We start from the raw sequence: 21066 nt of genomic DNA on the forward strand, positions 1-21066 counted from the left end.
AGTATGAATGGGAGTTCCTGCCGTGGCGCAGTGGTTGACGAATCCGACTAGGAACCGTGGTGTTGCGGATTCCATCCCTGGCCTTGCTCAGTGGGTTAAGGATCCAGAGTTGCCGTGAGCTGTGATGTAGGTCGCAGATGCGGCTCGGATCCCATGATGCTGTGGCTCTGGTGTAGGCCGGCGGCTACAGCTGCAATTAGACCCCTAGCCTGGGAAGTTCCATATGCCATGGGAAGTGGCCCTAGAAAAGGCAAAAACAAACAAACAAACAAACAAAAACAAACAAAACTAACTAAATAAATAAAAGTATGAATGAATGGCTTTCATCAGCATCATCTTCTTCAACTCACTTCTCATGTGGGAGAAAGAAGTGGGATCCCCACGTAGATTCTGGAATAGGTGCTGAGTACTGGTAATATGGCGATGATAAGTATGAGTAGGAGGATGCCCTCACAAAGCCTGGAACAGGGCTCACAAACTCAAATGCCCAGGGGCACCAAGGAAGAAACTTAAGTGAGGGAGGCAGTCCAAGTGGAGACTGGGACAAATTGGCAAACTGAGCTGTGTTTCTAGGGGGCAGCATCTCACTCCAGCCAACTGTTGCCATGTGGGAATTCTATTTGAACTGCTGTCAGAAATTTCAACTTTTCAAAACTACTTTGAAGTCTGGATGTTTATATAAAATCTGAATTTTGTTGATGGCTAATCATTCTTAAAAGAAAGTCTTCGTGGTCCAAACACAACCCATATTTTGGCATGATCTGGCTTAATTTTGCCAGTTTCCCACCTCTGGCTTGGATTTTCAGACAGGCTTAAGCAGTCAAACTGATGTGGGTTTGAATTCCCATTCTATCAATACATGTTTCCTGGGTGACATTGCAGATATTTCAGAGTGATAGCTTCCTCATTTTTAAGATGGGACCTCACCATAAGCCTTCTGAATCCAGTCATGCCCATGAAAGTTCAACACGAGAAGCATTTAGTTTCTTGAGCTGTCCTGAGTACCTAGGACAGTGCCTGACACATAGTAGGGGTCAATGGTATTATTTCAAAGAGTGCATGTTATGCTCTCCCATCTATAATGCAGGTGATGTGATAGGTAGAACCCCAGGGGGTATCATGATGTGATTTGATCAAAATAGTCAATATCAGCACTCATTTGCTTGCAAATAATAGAAAGCTGAATCCAATAGTTTAGACAAAACTAGCAACTCCATTGGCTCATGTTTCCATAAAGCTCAAGGCTTCAGGTGTGATCAGATCCAGGGACACAAAATTGTGTCTTTCCATCTTTTGGCTCCACTTACCTCTGTGTTGGTTCTAGTCTGGGACCAGCTCCTCCTACCTGGTGATAAAATGGCTGCTGTCTACCTACCTGGTTTTAGGTCTTCCCAGGTGTAAACACTCTTGCTTGTCTTTGCAAGAGTCCCAGCTAATCTCCTTCACTCTGATTGGGTCATCAGTGCATTCTTCATCCATTCCCTGTGGCCAGGACAATGAGATGCTCTGACTGACTGGACCTGAACACACACCCATCCTTGATCTGGTCAGTCATCTCCAAACCATACAAAATAAGAGCTGGGGAGAGTGGTTCCCTAGAGGAAGAAAAGAGAATATAAGCTGCTGGGCAAAACAGTGTGTGCTCCAGAGGCTCCATTTGGGTGATGTGGGTCTGCACATGCCCCATCTAATTTTGCCTTTGGACAGCCCCGCACCTCTCCATTCCCAAAGAGGGAACGGGCTACAGGTAGGTACCAGCTGCCTACCTCCCACCATGTTGTAAACCCAGGGCTGTTTTGGCCCAAGGCTAATGAGGCCTGGGGTATTTGCAAAGCCCTCTCCAGAGAGGTTGCAAAACACAGAAGAAATTTAATAGTATCATCAAGTAATCACACTGCACACTGGACTCTTTAAAATGCACTCTTTCTCCCCTTTGATCTTGTTCTAATGGATAATGCCCATGGCATTTGCTGTGACCTAAATCCCTCACAAGATTGCTGGAGAGGAAAACTGCACCAAAAGAAAACAGCGGTCTGGAATATCAAGTGTAAGGGGCCAATTATTCCTGCTCCTTGAGACCCCATCTACCCGGCTTGCATATTCATGGGACTCACAGGCAGTGAGATGCCAGCTGCTGATTAAAATGGCTCACTTTGTTGTGGGGGGATTTGGGGACTCTGGGGAGACCTCTTGAAGCTGATTGTTGGTGAAATGTCCTCTTCAGGGATTTTTCTGTTCCCACTCAGTGTGTTCCTTTGGAATAGTAAATAATCTGGATCTTTCAGCTTCTGGGAGCAAATGCTTGCTTTCTAGCTGGGTTGTGTTGGGGTTGGATTTGGTTGAAAGCCTAGATATAAACTTGGAAGGACAGACCCTCAATTTACTTAGCAGAGCTGTCCTAAATGATCCCCCTCCTTTTTTTTTTAAAGGATAGGAATGGGGTGGAATAGAGGAATGGGGTGGTCTGTGGGAATTTTTTGGAAGAGTGCTGGAGGCTCAGTGGTTCCTGCCTGGGATGGTCTAGAGCAGTGCTTCTCAAACTTGATTTATTTTTATTTTTAATTTAGAGCTGCACTCATGGCATATAGAGGTTCCCAGGCTAGGGGTAAAATCAGAGCTTCAGCTGCCAGCCTACATCGCAGCCACAGCAATGCCAGATCCGAGCTGCATCTACGACCTACACTGCAGCTCATAGCAACACCGGATCCTTAACCCACTGAGCAGGGCGGATTCTTAACCCACTGAGCAGGGCCAGGGATCAGACTTGCAATCTCATGAATACTTGTGGGGTTCATTACCACTGAGCCACAATGGAAACTCCTCAAATTTTATTCATAGACACACAAAACCCCTGAGTCTTTTGTTTGTAGTGCAGATTCTGTTTTGGTAGGCCTAGGATGGGGCCAGCTCCCAGAGGGTGCCAGTGATGCTTGTCCATGAGTCACTCTTTAAGTGTAAGAATGTAAAGCAGTTATTCCCAAATTTGTGTATTACAATTGCTTGCAGAGCTTTTAAAAGCAGGATGCCTGGAGTTCTCTTGTGGTGCAGTGAGTTAATCTGGTATTGTCACTGTCCTGGCTTGGCTTGCTACTGTGACACAGGTTTGATCCCTGGCCTGAGAACTTCCGTATGCTATGGGCATGGCCAAAAAAAAAAAAAAAAAAAAAAATCAGGATGCAGGATCACACCCCAGACCAGTTAGATCAGAATCTCGAGATAGCACCCAGGAATCAATAATTTTATAAAGTCTCCCGGTTCATTCCCACATGCAGCCAGGTTTGAGAACCAATGGTGTAGTGGTTCATAACCCTGACTACTGCACATTACACTCCCCTGGGGAATCTACAAATACCGATGCCCAGCCCCATCCCAGGCTGACTCTCTTATGAGGTGTGTACGGTGGGGATAAGCCTGAGCATCCTATGTTTTAAGAGCTTCAGAGCTGATTATCTACAGTCAAGTTTGGTAATTAGAGATGTAGAAGGAATCAGCCTCTGTGGTTCTCTCCAATCCTGAGACCTTGAGAATTCCTTTTGCTACTACTATCATCAGGGATGTTGTTATCACTTTTGAACTCAGATTTATAACTGCTAAGGTGACTCTAGGTACATTGTTGTACAGTGGATTGCTAGGGTTTATTCATCTTGCTTAATTGAAACTTTATGCCCAGTGATTTGTAATTCCCCCTGCTCCCGCTCCCTCCTTCTCCTGGCGGTCATTATTCCACCCTTTGCTTCTATGAATTTTACTATTTTAGATACCTCAAATAAGTGGAATCATGCAATAGTTGTCCTTCTGTGACTGGGTTATTTCACTTAGCCAATGTCATCCTCAGGGTTCATCCATCTTGTAGTATATTGCAGAATCTCATTTATCAGGGCTGCATAGTATTCCACCGTATATATACACCACATTTTCTCTATTGATTCATCTGTTGATGGATATTTAGGTTATTCCCACATCTTGGTTGCTGTGAACAGTGCTGCAATAGACATGTAAGTGCTAATATCTCTTAGAGACCTTGATTTCAATTCTTTTTTCAAATTAAAAAAATTTTATTTTACGGCCACACCCACAGCATATGTAAGTTCCTGGGCCAGGGATTGAATCTGTGACAATACTGGATCCTTTAACCCACTGCACTGGGCTGAGGACCAAACCCACACCTACACAGCAATCCAATCTGCTGCAGTTGAATTCTTAACCCACCATACCACAATGGGAACTCCCTGATTTCAATCATTTTAGTTGAATACCCAGTCATAGAATGGCTAGATCATCTAGTAGTTCTATTTTTTGATGTATGTTCTTCTAGTCTTTTTTCATTTTGCAAATTTGGAGTTGTTTCATGGCCACATTTCCCCTCTTTTTAAAATATCACTTCCCTATATCATATCTTTTTCTATCAGACCTTTCTTAATGACTGCAGATGATCACGATTCATTTAACCATTATTCTACTCTTGAGAGATACTTAGATTGCTCCTAACTTAAATATAATTTCTTTAGGAAAACGTCTTAAGTATGAAATTGTGGGCTCAAAGAGCAGGAATATCTCCTTTTTTTCATTTATTAAAAACTCTATCAGAGTATAGTTGACATAAAATTGTGTTTAGTTTCAGGTGTATGCAAATTTAATCAGTCATACGTATACATATATCCATTCCTTTTCAGATTTTTTCCCATATACGGTATTACACAGTATTGAGTAGATTTCCCTGTGCTTGTTACCTATCTATTTTATAGTGTGTATGTGTCAGTTCCAACCTACCAGCTTATCTCCCTCTACCCATATTTCTCCTTTGGTAACCATAAGTTTGGTTTTGAAAACTTTGAGCCAGTTTATATTTTTTAAATTCTTTTTATCATTTTTTATTAGTTTCCACATATGCAGGACCTCATATATTTGTTTTTCTCTGTCTGACTTACTTCACTAAGTATGATAATTTCTAGGTCCATCCACGTTGCTCCAAATGGCATTATTTCATTCTCATTCTTTTTTATGGCTGAGTAATATTCCATTGCATATATGTACCATATTATCTTTTTCCAGTCCTCTGCCGATGGACATTTAGGTTGCTTCCATGTCTTGGCTATTGTAAATAGTGCTGTAGTGAACATTAGGGTGCACATAATCTTTTTGAATTATGGTTTTCTCTGGATTTGTGCCCAGAATTAGAATTGATGGGTCATAGGGTAGTTCTATTTCTTTAGGAGAATGGATTCATACTGTCAAATTAGGGCAACAGAGTTCTAGTTCATTTTTTAAATGTCCAGTGCCTTGCATACAGTAATCATCTAATTACCTAATGAATGAGTAAATGAATAAAATGAGTCACTGCATCTCCAGCATTTAACAGGGCACCTGGTCCCCAGGAGTCATTCAGCAGTGTTCCTAGAATGAATGAATGAGTAAACTCTGTACAAAACTATAAAACATTTAAAAATAGTTATCCATGGGTGGCATATGTCAGAAGGCTCACTTTAGAATATAATTTGCCTTTCCTCTTCACAAGCAGCCAAGCCCAATTACCTACAAATGTTTCCCAAAGTGAGGGCTAACATTATACTTTGCTCTTGGTAAAATATCAGGAAATTAATTGCTCCATTTCTCAAAGACTTTTCATATGCAATATTAAAAAAAAAATTCCACTGTAGCAATTATCTGCAATTACTAATGAAAACAGGTGTCTTCAATGCCTTTCAAATTGAGACATGAATGGTTCATTATCATAGCAGGCAACTACCAATATCCAATTTTCAATGGGATGTTGAGATCAAACATAATGCAGAGGACCGTGGGGGCACACACAAAGGGGATGGGTGCTCCCTGGATGCTGCTGTTTAGAAGAAACGAGGTGGAGGGGGCAGAGGTTGACAAGCATTACAATGAGAAGCAGAGTTTCTTGGGGTTGTGGAGCATTGCGTTGCTGAGAGAACTATAAAATAGCAACAAGGTAGGGGGATAAAAATCTCCTCTCCCAAAAGCCTTTCCATGGAGTGAAGTTAGCTCCATCAAGCTCTTGTCTCTGAGCCCACTTTGCATCTGTTGCATGGTCACCAGAAAACCTAAAAATTATTTGGCCCCAGAACTCTTTTTTTTTTTTTAAATATGAGGGGAAGTTTGTTTGTTTGTTTGTTTGTAATGTTAGAGGGAAGTAACTGAGAAAATGGATAAAAAGGGAATGGCCTGGAGACCAAGATGTGATTCCTTCTTGTATTTCTCCTTTAAAGTTCTCTTTGGAGTGGCTGTTGTGGCTCAGCCAGTTAAAAATCTGACTGGTATCCATAAAGATGCAGGTTTGATCTCTGGCTTTTCTCAGTGGGTTAAAGGATCTGGCGTTGCCGTGAGCTGCAGAGTAGGTTGGAGAGGTAGCTCAGATCCAGCGTTGCTGTGGCTGTAGTGTAGGCCAGCAGCTGCAACTCCAATTTGACCCCCAGCCTGGGAACTTCCATATGCCATGGGTGCAATCCTAAAAAACACACAAAAAAATTCTCTTTAATTTTTGATTTCTGTGAACTTATAATAAGAAAGGTGGACCAGGTATAAGGGGGCATCTTAGAACTCTGCACTTCTGTCCCTTCATTTCCTGTTGCATTGCATGCTGTATCCCTCAAGAGCAGATGCCTAAAGCAAGGAGTCAATAAGAAAGCAGTTGAGAAGCATCAGAGCTTGACCTGGCTGGCTCAGGACATAGCTTCCATGCATTTGAAGGATGGGCACGTTTATTTGGGAGCATTTGCAGTTCCTGCATCCTAGTTTTAGTCAGAAATGGTGAAGTGGGATCAATATGTTTTCTAATTTTGTTCTTCAGGTATACCCTGTGGTAATCCAGAGAAGGAAGTTTGTGTTAGCTATCCCATTGACAATATAGCCAGCCGAATGCCCCCCTGGACATTGTGATTTCCATAAAATGCAAGCTTCAGAGGCTGTTCTGCTCTAAAAGCTTTTCATGGCCTAATGGGTTCCAGGAAAACTGTATACTACGTTTCCCTCCTGGGAAATTTGCAACGGAAATTGACATATTTCTGCAGTGAGAGTCCTACAGCAGAGAAACCTGATTAACTGGGTTTACCTAGTCTTTTCTAAACCTATTTGGCCACAGGACTCCTTTTATATGCAGGAACTATTAACATCCCACTGATCTAGTGTTCTAGTGTTGAAGAAACATTGGTTTATAGTCTTTCCTCTTTGGTTTTCCTATCAAGTTTTGAATTCTTATGTATCTCTAAGAGTGTATTAATAAGAAACTGAGTTGCAGAGGGTAATTTTGTTTTTGTCCATCCAACAGTCTGTGGATTTATCTTTCCTCCCCTCTAGCTGGTGGCTCTGGGGAGTTTCTAATCACAGAATTCTTATCCTCCCCCTGGCAACCACAGAGTTGCCAGATAAAATATAAGACACCCAGTTGAATTTGAATTTCAGATCAACAATGAATAATTTTTTAGTACATGCTTACACTGTCTTTTTTACCTGCTGAATCTGGCAACACTGTCATTAGGGTGGCTGGGCACCCCAAGGCTGGCCAGCCTTGGACCTCCTTTCTTCTGGTTCATAACGCCTGTTCCAGGGATGGTATTCCATCAAGCAGGATAACCGGAGAACATCCCCTGCGGTTCTTGATTTAGTGCTGGAGGAAAAAGATGTGATTCATGTCACAGAACTGAGAGAAAGTCAGTCAATGACTGGCTCAACCATCTCCCCCTCCACAGGGGGAAAGGCTCTCTGTGGAAGCCCAGAATGAAACTACCTCCTCCAGAGAAACCAGCCAAGAGATGCAGAGAAATGGAGCTCCTCCAGCTTCAGCGATGTCCCCGGATCCACTCTTCATGGGAAGCAGTCCCATCTTTAGCTCCCCAGGTACACAAGCCAATACATATTTATCTTTTGCTTTGTTGTTGTCTTTTGCTAATTTGATGGCAACCAATACAGAAGTATACGTAGTGCTTCTTTTCTGCTGTCATAGTCCTATATATTATTTAACATTTATTTAACATCTACTGTATGCCAGGGCTTACACTAGATGACTCCCTTTCCCCACCGCCTGGCATTAAGGGCCACTCAGGTCACTGTCTTGATCTGTGTTGCACAATCAGAGTCCCCAAGCCAGCGTTTCCTCTAGGTGGGATCTTTCTCCCACCTCCAGCTTCCCACACCTGACCAGTGTTGCTAGAATCTAATTTTTAAAAAAATGTTATTGGAGTATATTTGACTTACAAAGTTGGGTTAATTTCAGCTCAACAGCAAAGTAAATCAGTTATACATATTTATATATGTATCCATTCTTTTTCAGATTCTTTCCCTGTATAGGTTATTACACAGTATGCAGTAAATTTCCCCATACTCTACAATAGGTCCTTGTCGCCCATCTATTTTATATATAGTAGTGTGTGTGTGTGTGTGTGTGTGTGTGTGTGTGTGTGTGTGTATCAATCCCAAACCCCTAATTTATCCCTTCCACAACATTTCCCCTTTGGAAAACATAAATTTGGTTTCAAAATCTTTGATTCTGTATCTGTTTTGTAAGTTATGTTGTATCATTTTTATTAGATGTTAGAATCTAAATGTGCACAGAGTCCTAAAGGCTCGGGGCACCTCAGCACAGAACCTAAGCAAAAGTATCAGATGCATTTTGGCTGCAGACCTTCTGCCTCCTGAGAGCTGTCAGTGGAACAAGGTTCCTGTCCCCAGTTTCCTTCTCACTTAGAATGCTTAGCAGCGGAGCAGCTGTTCAACATCAGCTTGAGAGTGAAGTCTTGGGACTATGGATTCCCAGTAGAGCGAGTGTGTTGTAAGGAATGTGAGGCCGAACCCTCCTCCTTCAAGCCCGTGAGTTGCATAAAGAATGCAGCGACTAGTGGGACAAGGGTGCTGGTTCCCAAAGACATTCATTTGGATGTGACTTGTGCTCTTCTACTATTTGGGGACAAATATGGTTGTCAAAGATGTCACTTAGCATTGCAAAGTGATGACCCTCATGTATTCGTTGTATTTTAAATGATGTTCAAACAGTAAATAACATGGGAAGAATTTGTTGTTGTTCAAGGACTGAGATGGCCCTGTCATTTCTCTAACTTCCTCTCCCCTTTATGTGTAGAGCTTATGATCCTGCTGTTTTGAATCACCAGAAATTCTTTGGGTGGTTCATGTCTTGCCAACCCTGTGTCTTGGCATACATGGTTCCCTCTAATTGGAATACTTTTCTATCCTGATTCTTACTGTGAAATCCATCTGGGTAGCTCCTAGCCCTCGTTGAACATCTGACTCAGTCATTATCTTTTCCTTCGAGTTCTTTTTAGCCTTCAGGTGATGCTTCACTTCTGTGATTCCACCTTATCCTGAATTTACCTCTATCAGTGAACATTTCACATCTATTATCAGTATTGGTCTATTTCTTCACTTTATCTCTAGGTTGTGAGTTTCTTTGGGTGTTTTTAATCTCTATATACCCAGAACCTAGCAAGGGACCTGAACAATAATATCTGTGGATCAATTAATTTTTTTAAATAGCAATTTCTAAAACCTCTATTCTTACTTTGGGGAGTTTCTTGAGGGCGTTTGGCCTCATATGTGTGTCATAGTGTAACAGAAAAGTATTGCTTTCCTGGTATCCCTTCCCCTTTCCCATATTTCTATCAGCTTTGAATTTTGGTAGATTCTTTAGGTACTGGAAAAGCTGATACCAATATCTGGGTCACCAATCAGCAGTGTCCATCTCTCTGGCTGTGGAGGTTGGTTCAGGGCCCACCATGCTTTGAATTTTGGTAGATTCTTTAGGTACTGGGAAAGCTGATACCAATATCTGGGACACCAATCAGCAGTGTCCATCTCTCTGGCTGCGGAGGTTGGTTCAGGGCCCACCATGTGACCTAAGCCAATCCAGTCAGAGTGAATCTCAGATCTTTGGCTACAAAGTCTGGACCACAGAAACTCTTTTCTTCAGGAAGCTGTTTTGAGTAGATGGTAAGTCTTGGCTTCCTGCAGACATTCCTGCTACCATGAAGGAAACTGTCCTGAGGGCACAGCTAAGAGAATTGTAGAGAAACTAAGCTGTAAAACTGAAAACATAATGATATTTTTAATCCCTGGAGCAACCCATATTGGAAATCTACCCTAACTCTGGACTTGTCTGTTGCACAAGTCGATAAATTCTCTGTCTTGCTCATTTTAAAGACAGCATGAGTTCATTATTTGCAACACCAAGTCTTCAGTTGTACTCATAGCCCTTCTTCCTTCCTGATGAATTTTATCCAATGAGAACCATTGCTTAAAATTAAATCAGTCATTCCAATTGATGAGGTAGACTGTAGCTGAAGGTATAGGCTACATTTGGATCTACTGGGAATACCCTCCACATTTTCTGTAATCCACCCTGCCGCTGTTTACGGGGCACTGGTCTATTTCAAGTACTGGACCAGATGCTCTGTGACATCTCAGTAATACAAAGAGGCTGCAAGGTGCTGGCACTATACTGAAACCAAAGCATAAAGGTACATTGCTTCCCCCCCCAATTAACTCTGTAATCTCGGGCTGATCACCACCCTTCCCTCGGCTTGAGCTTCTCATCTGAGGGTATTAGTTGATAATTCTCCAAAATTCCTTCCAGCATTAACTTGTCACTCTCTGTGTACAAATAATGTAAATATACTTGATATTGAGTCTGATCAAAATAAAGCTTCAGGCTTATTTACCCAGCCAATATTGGTTAAGAGTCTATTATGTTTTAGGTGGTAGAGACACAGCAATGAACATAAGAGACAAAAGCAAATGTTTTCGTGGAGTTTACATTCTGGTGGGGGAAGCAGATAATAGAAAATATCTAAGTGGGATATACAGTAGGTCTTCCTTATTCATGGAGTGAGTATCTGTGAATTTGCCTACTTGCTAAAATTTCTTTGCAACCCCCAAATCAATAGTTGAGCCACTTTCACAGTCATTGGCCGACATGTGTGACATTGGAAGAAAATCTAAGTCACTTAATGCATGCAGTTCTCAACTGAGGTCAAACAAAGTGATGCCTTCTCCTTGCAGTTCTCATGTTCTAAAGAAACATCATTTTAGCACAAAAATTCTGGTGCCAAGTTTTCTACTACATCAGATTGGGGTAAGAGCTATGAAGGAAAGCAAAGTGGGAAAGCAGGAAAAGGAGTCCATATTTTTAAAGACTGCCACAAAAGCATGTTTCAGGCAAAAAAGAAGAACAACAACAACAACAAAAAAGCAAGAATGAAAACCCTGCAATAGGAGTGTGCTTTACATATGGAACGGGCAGCCTGGTAGCTATAGGTCTAGAGGGGACTGAGGCCAAAGACAGCAGGAGGATCTGAGGCCATGCCCCATAGGGTTTGAGGGCTAATGCAAAGTCCTTTTTTTTTTTTTACTTCTTTTTTTGTCTTTTTAGGGCCGCACCCACAGCATACGGACGTTCCCAGAACTGTAGCTGCTGGCCTACACCACAGCCACAGCAACACCAGATCCGAGCCACATTTTCTACCTACCCCACAGCTCATGGCAATGCCAGATCCTTAACTCACTGAACAAAGCCAGGGATCGAACCTGCTTCCTCATGGATGCTAGTCAGGTTCATTTCCGTTGAGTCACAAGGGGAACTCCCTACTGCAAGGACTTTGACTGCATTCTGAGGCACATGTGAAACTGTTGGGGAATTTGACAGAGGAGGGATATGATCCAAGTTCATTTTAATGGGGTCCCCCTGTCTGTGGCATTGAGAACATTCTGAAGCAAGACAAGAAAGAGGGCAACCAACAAGTCAGGATGCTGTCACTGTGACTTGGGTGAGAGCGGGGGACTGCGAATCTTGAATGACAGACCTGCACCATCACTGTTCACCTTCTAAGGGAGCAGAGGTGGCTGGGAATTTGAGAGGCTCAATCTTATTGCAAAAGTCCTTGAACCTGAGCAGTAAATTATCCTCAAAGTTTCATTAGAGCACCTTGGCATGGTTCTCTCCTCGGACACCCTGTGCCATGTTCTTCTTGAGAAGTGGCTATAAATAATCTGTGATTCTGCTCTCATCAGGGAAACAGGACCTGGAGTCGCTTTCCCAACGCATTAATAACTGCCCTCTCCTCACCCCCAAATTAATCTTGTTATGAGGCAACTTTGCCACGGTTATCTCCTAATCACCATTTAATCCCAGCACTCAGCCATCCTGTTATGCACCAGACTGTGCTTCCCCTTAGTGGCTTCAGAGGAGCACTGGGTTCTGTTGAATTTCCAGCCAGGTAGCTTTTCCAGACAAATCCATTGCATTGTGATCGAGAAATTATAATTGTGATTGAATTAACTGCATCCATCTTTATGGCTGCTTTATGACGACATGTAATTTGGAGCAAATTTGAGGCAAAAATTCAAGATTCAAGGAGAAAGAAGAGATTTGAATTCCACCTTCCCATATTCTTCAAAGACAGCAGGGGTGGGGGAGGAAGGAAGACAGAACTGACATTTGGTGAGCATGTACTCTGCCCATTTATTCATTCCTTCATTCAATATTTATTGAACTCCTACTACATGCTAGGCATTGTTCTAGGTGCTAGGAACAGAGCAGAGAGCCAAGACTCATATCAGTCAATGAGGTGAGAAGTAGAACAGAAAAATGCACTGATAAAGAAAATGAATTCCAGAGCAGAAAAATGCACTGATGAAGAACATGAATTCCAGAGCCAGACTGAGCTCATACCCCAACCCCAGTCATGTGACCTAGGCTAGTACTTTGCCTCCCCTGTGCCTCCATTGCATCATCTTTAAAACAGGAGATAATATAGATGCCTGGATCACAACTCATTGTCTGACATGAGCTCACATTCCATATATTTCGTATCAGGCTGGTTGGGGGCTTGTCAAGTGATGTGAAATGCACACCCGTCCTGAAGGAAGAATTTAGGGACATCTGAGTGCAAGGGGGCCTGGCTCATCCTGTTAGGCACCGTGTTCAATGTTTTTCTCATCTCACCTAGAATCCTATATAGTCTCAAGAGATCAGCCATACTTCCTCTTTTTCACAAACGAGGAAAGAGAAAACCAGGACTGGGATGTTTTGTTGCTAAGCACACAGAATGAGGTCTACACAGCGGAATGAGGAATTGAGACTAAGTACGATTTGATTCCAGAGTCCGACTTCCCCAGGCTGAATTTCCCTCTGGGGCTGAGAGCTGGAAAGCTGTTTTGCCTCTAACTATAAAACACCCTGCCCCTTCCCTCCACTTAGCAGCATCAGGGACTCCAGGAAGATGTCATGGAACATCAGTGTAGCAGGCAGCCTTAAAGCTATGCTGCTCCAACACCGCCTTTGTACTATATCACAACAAATGGACATGGTGGTATGTTCTCTTGACCTTCTTTGGGGGTAGGGAACTCAGTACCTCCCCAGGCATCTTACTCACAGATCTGTTGGTTTGTTTGAGACTCCTGTTGTACAAGTTAATACATTCTCTCTCTTACTCATTTTTTAAACAGCTGGACTTCTTGTCCCTTCTAAAATGGTGTATTCTCATGCAGCTCACATATGCCCTTTCTCTCCCCCCGCCCATCATTTGAAGGAGCTACCAAACCTTCTTGGGTTTAGGTGAAAAAAAAAAAACAACCTATTTTTCCCCACAGCAATTTTTAAAAGCATTCTGAATGTGGTTAAACCTCTTTATTCAACATAAAAGAGGGAGTTCCCATTGTGGCGTGGTGGAAATGAATCTGACCAGGAACCATGAGGTTGCAGGTTCGATCCCTTGCCTCGCACAGTGGGTTAAGGATCAGGTGTTGCCGTGAGCTGTGGTATAGGTCACAGATGTGGCTTGGATCTGGTTTTGCTATAGCTCTGGCATAGGCCGGCAGCTACAACTTTGATTAGACCCCTAGCCTGGGAACCTCCATATGCCCCAGGTACTGGCCTGAAAAAAGGACAAAAAGACCAAAAAAAAACCAAAAAAACAAACAAACAAAAAAAACCACATAAAAGAGGCCTCTATTAGGGTGATCAGATTAATGTTTTCTAAGCCCCAATTAGGCTGTAGGGTTGATGACACAACTATTGTACTGGTAGAATATTCTAGAGATAAGAATATATAATTTTTATTAAGTGCTTATTATGACCAAGCACTATGCTAACATTGTATGTGGCTTGTTTGCTCATTAAATCCTCACCACAACCCTCTGAGATTTTTATCAGGCTGTTTAGGAGATGGGGAAATTGAGGCTCAGAGAACTCAGTCGCTTGTCAAATGTAATAAGTAATGGAGTTACTTTTTGAACCCATGTCATCTGACCCCAGAGTCTACTTTCTTAGCCACCAGATCACAACCTCCCTGGTTCAGAAAAGTTCTAATGATGTCGTATAAGATACCATGTATACTGGAAGCTATGAGGCTGCAAGACTAGTAGTTTGACTCTGTACCAAGTCGCATACTTGGAATATAGGAAGTACTCAGTAAACATGGATGAATGAATGAATGACTTCACTCACAGGATTAGTGCAGTCTCTGCATGGCCTTTTAACTTGCTTTAACAAGGTGACTGTCAAGGTTAATATTGAATACAAAAAGTCTAATTTCTTGGAACTGGAGTTTTGGAAGCATCCTGGTAACAGCCTTGGCTTTGGGGAATTGGAACCAATTTTGGGAACCCAGAAACTTGCAGTCTCTCCTCCCCTATGCAGATGGGCTTAACCTGGGCAATTCTTTAGGTCAAACTCAGGATATTAAGAAAACAAACATGAAAGCTCCAGTGTCAAAGAGATTTTATTGCTATTTGTTTTTTATGAATTTATTATAAATAGGACGCTTATAGGAACCAATGAGCTGTGGATTATTTGCATATTCATGTAGCCCATTCATTTATTCATTGACCCAGCTATCGAATAAAATGAAGGGGTGGCATTAATTTCCCTAGAAGCAAATAGGGAGTAACTGCCATTTCATGCTCCAAACTAATGTATTCCTGGGATCCGGTGGTTCAGAGATGGGAAGTCTGGGGTAAGATACAGCTGGAACTTGGAAGTATCTGCTCATCATTAGCAATGTCCCCTGGGACTACATCCTGAAACAGTGATAAAGTGAAGAGGATGAGCTCTTTAATGGCTGAATTCACAAGTTATCAATCCCATTTAAAGAGTTTGTTTGAAATAGTTGTACTGTGAGCTGAAGAAGTCCCCAAAAGTAGGTTTCCAGAAGAAGGAGGATACAGTGTTTTGAAGTTAGGGCATCTTCGAGTCTCAGCTCCACTCCTTCTAAATTGTTTGAATTCCTTGTCAGTGGGGATGTCAGTCTGTGTGTTATCTCAGTGAGGCAAGGTGGTTTAATAAAAATAACTAGCTTTTTAAAAATCGATCAAACTGGGGTTCAAATCCTGGTTCTACCACTTACAAGCTGTGAGTCCTTAGGCCAGTCTCTTGACCATCTCAAGTCTCAGTTTCCTCATCTGTAAAATGGCAGTGAGTGTATTTAATTAACCCTTCAGGATTGTTTGAGGACTAACACAATAGCAGGTGTACATTTCCTGGCATAGACATGGTTTTTAATATCATTTGTTTTCCATGTTCCTCTTATGTGCTCCCAATACATAAAAATAAGCCCTACTTTGTAGTTCCCTGGTGACTCAGTGGGTTAAAGATCAGGTGTTTCACTGCTGGGGCTTGAGTCACTTCTGTGGCACAGGTTCATTCCCTGATCTGGGACTTTCACATGTCATGGGTGCAGCCGGGGAAAAAAAAAAAAAAAAAAAAAAAAAATATAAACCCTATTTTTAGCTAATACGAATTGTATTTCAGGAATCTGAGGCTTGACTGTTAATAGAAGATCCAACTCAAGTTGTCTTGAACAGCAAGGGGACTTATTGACTGGGGTAAAGGAACATCTCAGAAGAAGATCTGGCATCAAGCAGGATTTGACCCATCTTACACAGATACTTTCCATCTTTCTTCTACAAATTCCTCATTTCCACTTCAACCTAAGAGTAAATCTCCTTGTGATGCAAAACGGCTGCCTGGACTTTGCAGCAGCCCTGTGCTTCCCACTACCCCTCCCCGCAGCAGCAGGAACCAAGTATGCCTGCCCCTATGTCCCTTTTAAATAGAGAAGAAAGATATTTTTTTTCCCTCTAGCAAATAGTATCTCTTATCTCATTGGCTCAAAATGTAGCAGATGCACGGAACCAATCAGAGTGGCTTCCTGAAGTTGTGGACCGTTTTAAGCCAATCAGAGCACGTCCCTGGAGCGAGGGCGGGACTTTGCCTGTGTAAGAAGGGGATGTTACCCTGCCAAACACTGCAGTTTCGTTACGGAGAGAAAAGGGAGGTGGATGTGAGTTGCTTTTTTACTTTTTGCTGTCCTTCAGAACAGAATAAGAGAGTTGCCCCAGGACCCTCATAGTCGTGGTCTTGTGTCATTTTAGAGGACCTCACAGGATGCTAGATTTTAATAGGATGTTATTTTTAATCTTTCACAGTCCTGACTCATATATTTTGTGTCACAAAGACATGAAGATCATCATCTGGGTTAGATTTGAAGGTCGCTGGACCTTCCCAGCTGGAAGATTTCGCACAGCCCCTGTAATAGGGGAAAATGTGCTCTGTTGTAAGGGAGTTAATTGGTACTAACTAAAGCATGGTGCTCTGACTTGGTGGTGATTCAGAGGGAAATGATGGTTAAGGCTTCTCAACGATGCCGCAAGAAATTTGCTTTATAATTCAGTTACACAATTTTTTTTTTTTTTTTTTTTTTTTTTTTTTTTTTTTTTTTTTTTTGGAAATAGTGGCTCAGATACTCAAAATCTCTATGCCAGCTCACTAGGCAGGAAATCTTAAAATAAAAGCTTGTGTTCTGGTCCATGAAAGTTTCAGTCTGACCTTTCCTGTCTGCTAGGGCAGGGGTATTCTAAAATTCTAGACCTGGTGAGCACCAAAACTGCCAGTCGCATGTCATGGGTTGGAATCCCTGCGCCACTTTTTGTTGGATGGGCCTCTGCTTCCTCACCTGTAGAATGGGGATGCTTGTGCTGTCTGCCAAGAGTTGTGGTGAAACCTACAACACAATGCCTGGCACAGTGAAGGCTTGCTAGCAGTCACTATTATTGGCAGTAGCAATAGAAAACTAAGAATAGAGGGATAACGGTAACTTTGGCCAATTATAATTTACCCATTTTGTGCTTCAGTTTCCCCACCTATGGGACGAGGGCATTGAGAGTACCTCCCTTATAGAGTTGTTGGGAAGATAAGTGAGTTAAAAGCAGGTGTTGAGGAAGGATGTAGTCCTGTGAATCTCAGTCAGGGATGATTTTGTCCCACTAGGGGCCATTTGGCAGTGGATGGAGGCATTTTTGGTCACGGCTGATGGAGAGGGGCTACTGGCCTCTAGTGTGTAGAGGCCAGGGATGTGGCTGAAAATCTCACACTGTGCAGGACAGTCTCCTCCAAACAAAAAGTAATCTGGTTCAAAATATCAGTAGTGCCCAAAGCTGAGAAACTCTGCTAGAGCATAGTCAAAAGCCTGAACGAGGTCATCTTTTGTTCTTTTGGTGGCTTTTGTGACTTTGCCTTCCCATGGAAAGCCGTTCCCATGAGACCGAGGCCATCTCTCAGAAAAGAGCCAGATTGGCCTTGTGAAGTGGGTTTTGGTAATGCTTTTCTTTTAAACGTCTGTTTAAAAATAAAGCTTAAAAAACAAAACAAACAAAAAAAACCTTTGTTACTGTAAAACACCCCAGGCTTGACCACCCCCTGTTTCTGGCTGTCTAAATCCAACCTGGGTTCACAGAGCCCCTTCATCAGTTGTGACCCGGAGCAAGTTGTTACCTCTTTTATGCTCATTTTACTCAAATGCAAAATGGCACTAATAATTCACTTTTCCCTTGGGGTTGTTGCAGAGATTCCATGAGTGAAGGTAGCAGAGGCACTTAGCACAAAACCAGGCACCACAGGGTGTCTGAGATCACTCTTGCACTCCTGGTGGTTGTTAACTCTCACGTGCAATCATGACATCTGCCTTTCCCACCTTTTGCTGAAACTTATAAATACAAGAGAACATGGATGTGAAATCGTATTTCCCCTCAAAGTCAAAAGGAATCATAAACATAAGGCTGTTGTTAAAATTAAATTGCAGGATGATGAGGAATATTCTGGGAGACTCCCTCTGGTGAGGATTTCATGAATTTCAAGAGCAGAGATCTGGCTCCCTGCAGAGCCAAAGCTCCTCATCTTCCTTGTCTTTGCAGAGATGAATACCAGTTCTTCTGGTTCCCCAGAAGTCAGCATCTTATTTTCTGACTGCTTCACTCATTTCATTCCAATTGATTTTCCATTTCATAACAAGACAAAGAAAAAAAAACAACCCACAAAGCAGAAGCCAAAATGCATTCTCTGTCCTTTACCAATTATATTTCTTTGGACCTGATCATTTGGGAAAACCGTATAAAGCTCCTCAGTGTGTGTATACACAGGTGCTTGTGTGTCTGCATGGAGTGGGGGAGTGATGACATGCTTGTCATTTGAGTGCTTCTAAGAACTTGTGTACCTAAGTGCGTGCCCACACATGTGCCCAGTGTTGCATTATGTTATCAGCCTGTGTGGCCCTGAGTGCCTATGTCTTTCTAATTATGCGTGAGAATCTCAGAATCTAATTATGTGTGAGAGTCTCAGCCTCCTGTCTGAGGCTGTACATGTACCTGCATGTCTGTGCTGTGTGTACCTGTGTAAGCCTGTGGCTTCTCTATTGCAGATGCCTTGGTTTTATGTTTGTAAGTTCATAAGTGGACAGATGTGTTTGCTTATGTGACTTGCTTATGTTGCTCAGGTGCCTGTGACATTCCTTACATGTAGGCACACATGCACATGAATATTTGTGTACACACCAGAGGCTGTGACTTGAAGTATATGTTTTTGCTTGTGTGTATTTTAGTGGATGTTACCAGTGACTGTCCATCTGATATGTTGGGGTATGTGTGTGTGTTATAAAGAAAAAAGAAGCAAAGACAGTTGGTGGATTTTTATCTTTGTGTCCATCACTACGAGGAAGGAACGTTCTCTCCACTCAGTTGTTTTAGGGAAGAAATAGCAGCAGAGACCATGCAAACAGCAGGAAGAAAGTTATTAGTCCTGATTAGTTCCTCCTTCTCCTTCCACAGTGAAAATGCAGATTTTTTTTTTAGAGACAGTGTATTAAAATGTAGGGAAGAAGCTGTTTTTAAAAAGCTTCGTTGTGTTTCTGATATTCTCAGAAAGGCCTGGAGTCGGAAGGGCCAGAGTCTGATCCAGGAATCTTGCTTTGTTTATGTTCTGATGAACTGCACATCCGAGAGAATGTGCTGGAAATCCCCTGCTTAGTTATGTGTTTGCTGATCCATGTTTAAGAGTTGCCACTTCGACGGTTTTAAAAATGATGAGGAGCATATTTTGCGGATGCTTAAAAGGGGAAGCTTTTTAACTCTGTGATCTCAGAAAATTTAAATGCTATGGAGGTTTGAGCTGGTGAGGCACTTATGCATGATCTAGTTTAACTTTCTTGCTGCAGGGATGAGAAAACTGAGACCCAAGGTAGGCGGATTTGTTTCTAGGAGCTGGAGAGAGAGCAGTGTATGTGATAAGAGAGGGCTCTGTGTAGAAAGAGCCTCTTAAAACCTAGCAAGAAAGAGCAAGCTGAACACCTCACCCATGCTCACTTAGCCGCATTGCTTTCTTTTGGTTCCTCTGAGCTCAATCCTGCCCCAGGGCCTTTGCACTTGCTGTTCCCCCTTTTCCTTCCACACTTTACCCGGTTCGCCCCTTCTTGTCATTCAGGTCTCAGCTCCATGTATTCTATTGAAAATACTTCCCACCCACTGTTGTCTTTGTTATCCCTTTCACTAAATGGAATGATTTCAAACATGTGTGCTAATGTGATTATTTTTTGCTTTCCTTCAACTGGAATGTGAGCTCTAAAATGACCAGAATCATTGTCTTGTCCACTGGCCTATACCAATTGCTTTCACATAGTCAACACTCCCTAAGTGTTTGCTGAATGAATTAATGATTTAAGTAAAGGGATAAATGTAGAATCTCCCAAGTCATGAGTATTATGGAGAAAATAAAACAGTGTGATGGTCTCTCAGAGGCATTGAAGGTAGGAGTTTGGTGATGAAGAGTCAGCCCTGAGAAGACGGAAGGGGAGGACATGGGCCCGGGGCAAGGAAGAAATTTGTACAGGCTGGGGTGGCTGTGGCAGAGCAGCAAGGTGGAGAATTTCATGGGGTGAGCCAGAGACAAGAGCCAGATGATGTCAGGCAGGGAACAGCAAATGCTTCCAGTAAAGTGTCACGCGGTAAATTGTTCAGGGTTTGCAGACTGTATGGTTTCGGTTATAATCACTCAACTCTGCCATTTATGGAAGAAGCAGCCACAGCTGATACAAAAATGAATGGGTGTGTCCATATTCCCCTAAAACAATCTTGACAAAAACAAACTTTAGGCTGGCTTTGTTTGACCCCAGGGCCCCAGTTGGCAGATCTCTGATGTAAGGCACAAGAGGCTCTGGGCAGGTGTTTACATTTCATCCTCAAGGCATCAGGAAATCTTCTATTCAACATCTTCTGGGCAGAGAAATATCTTGAAGGTCAAGGCCAAGTCCATGTATTTCTCTGTCCCCACTGGACTGAGCAAAGTACCTGGCAGGCTCCTGCATTGCGGGTGTTGTCAATTACCCCAAATTTCAGTTCTTACCTTCTTTTCTTGAACTGCAGACTTTATTTCTGAAATCCACCCCAGTCAAACTCCCCGAAATTACCTGGTAATAGTGTTTTTCCCAAAATTGCTGCTCTAAATCATTGCCCATCATTATGTTGTTGCACTCTGAGGTTAGAAATGGCCTCAGAAAGTCGTAAGCCATGTTTGCTGCTGGTCACTGACTCAGTACTGTAGCTTGGGATTGAGTCTGACACTCATACACTTCATCCCATGAGGGGAAACTTCAGGAGCCTTGTTGTGTAGTGATTCACCCAGACTTTCTCACCTTTCTCAGCTTTCTCTTCCCTAAATCAAATCAACTCTCTAGGAGTTCCCATCATGGCTCAGCAGTAATGAACCTGAAT

At 42.5% G+C, this 21066-nt stretch overlaps 1 long non-coding RNA gene across 6 annotated transcripts in view; it reads left to right on the forward strand.

The window, feature by feature from the left end:
• The window catches only part of LOC110259931 (uncharacterized), a 563371-nt gene that overhangs the window by 286183 nt on the left and 256122 nt on the right, over positions 1 to 21066 (forward strand). For 5 of the 6 annotated variants that reach the window (XR_014840782.1, XR_014840784.1, XR_014840783.1 and 2 more), the window contains one exon: positions 7713 to 7860. The exons of the other annotated variant lie outside the window; for it this stretch is intronic. This is a non-coding gene — a long non-coding RNA (uncharacterized LOC110259931). The remainder of the gene's footprint in view (positions 1 to 7712; positions 7861 to 21066) is intronic. 6 annotated transcript variants of the gene reach the window in all.

This window comes from Sus scrofa, chromosome 3 (genome assembly GCF_054392235.1).
Source record: "Sus scrofa isolate SSC_HxYL_T2T_F1_AM1 chromosome 3, Sscrofa_HxYL_maternal_Yorkshire_Landrace_v2.0, whole genome shotgun sequence".
Taxonomy (NCBI): domain Eukaryota; kingdom Metazoa; phylum Chordata; class Mammalia; order Artiodactyla; family Suidae; genus Sus; species Sus scrofa.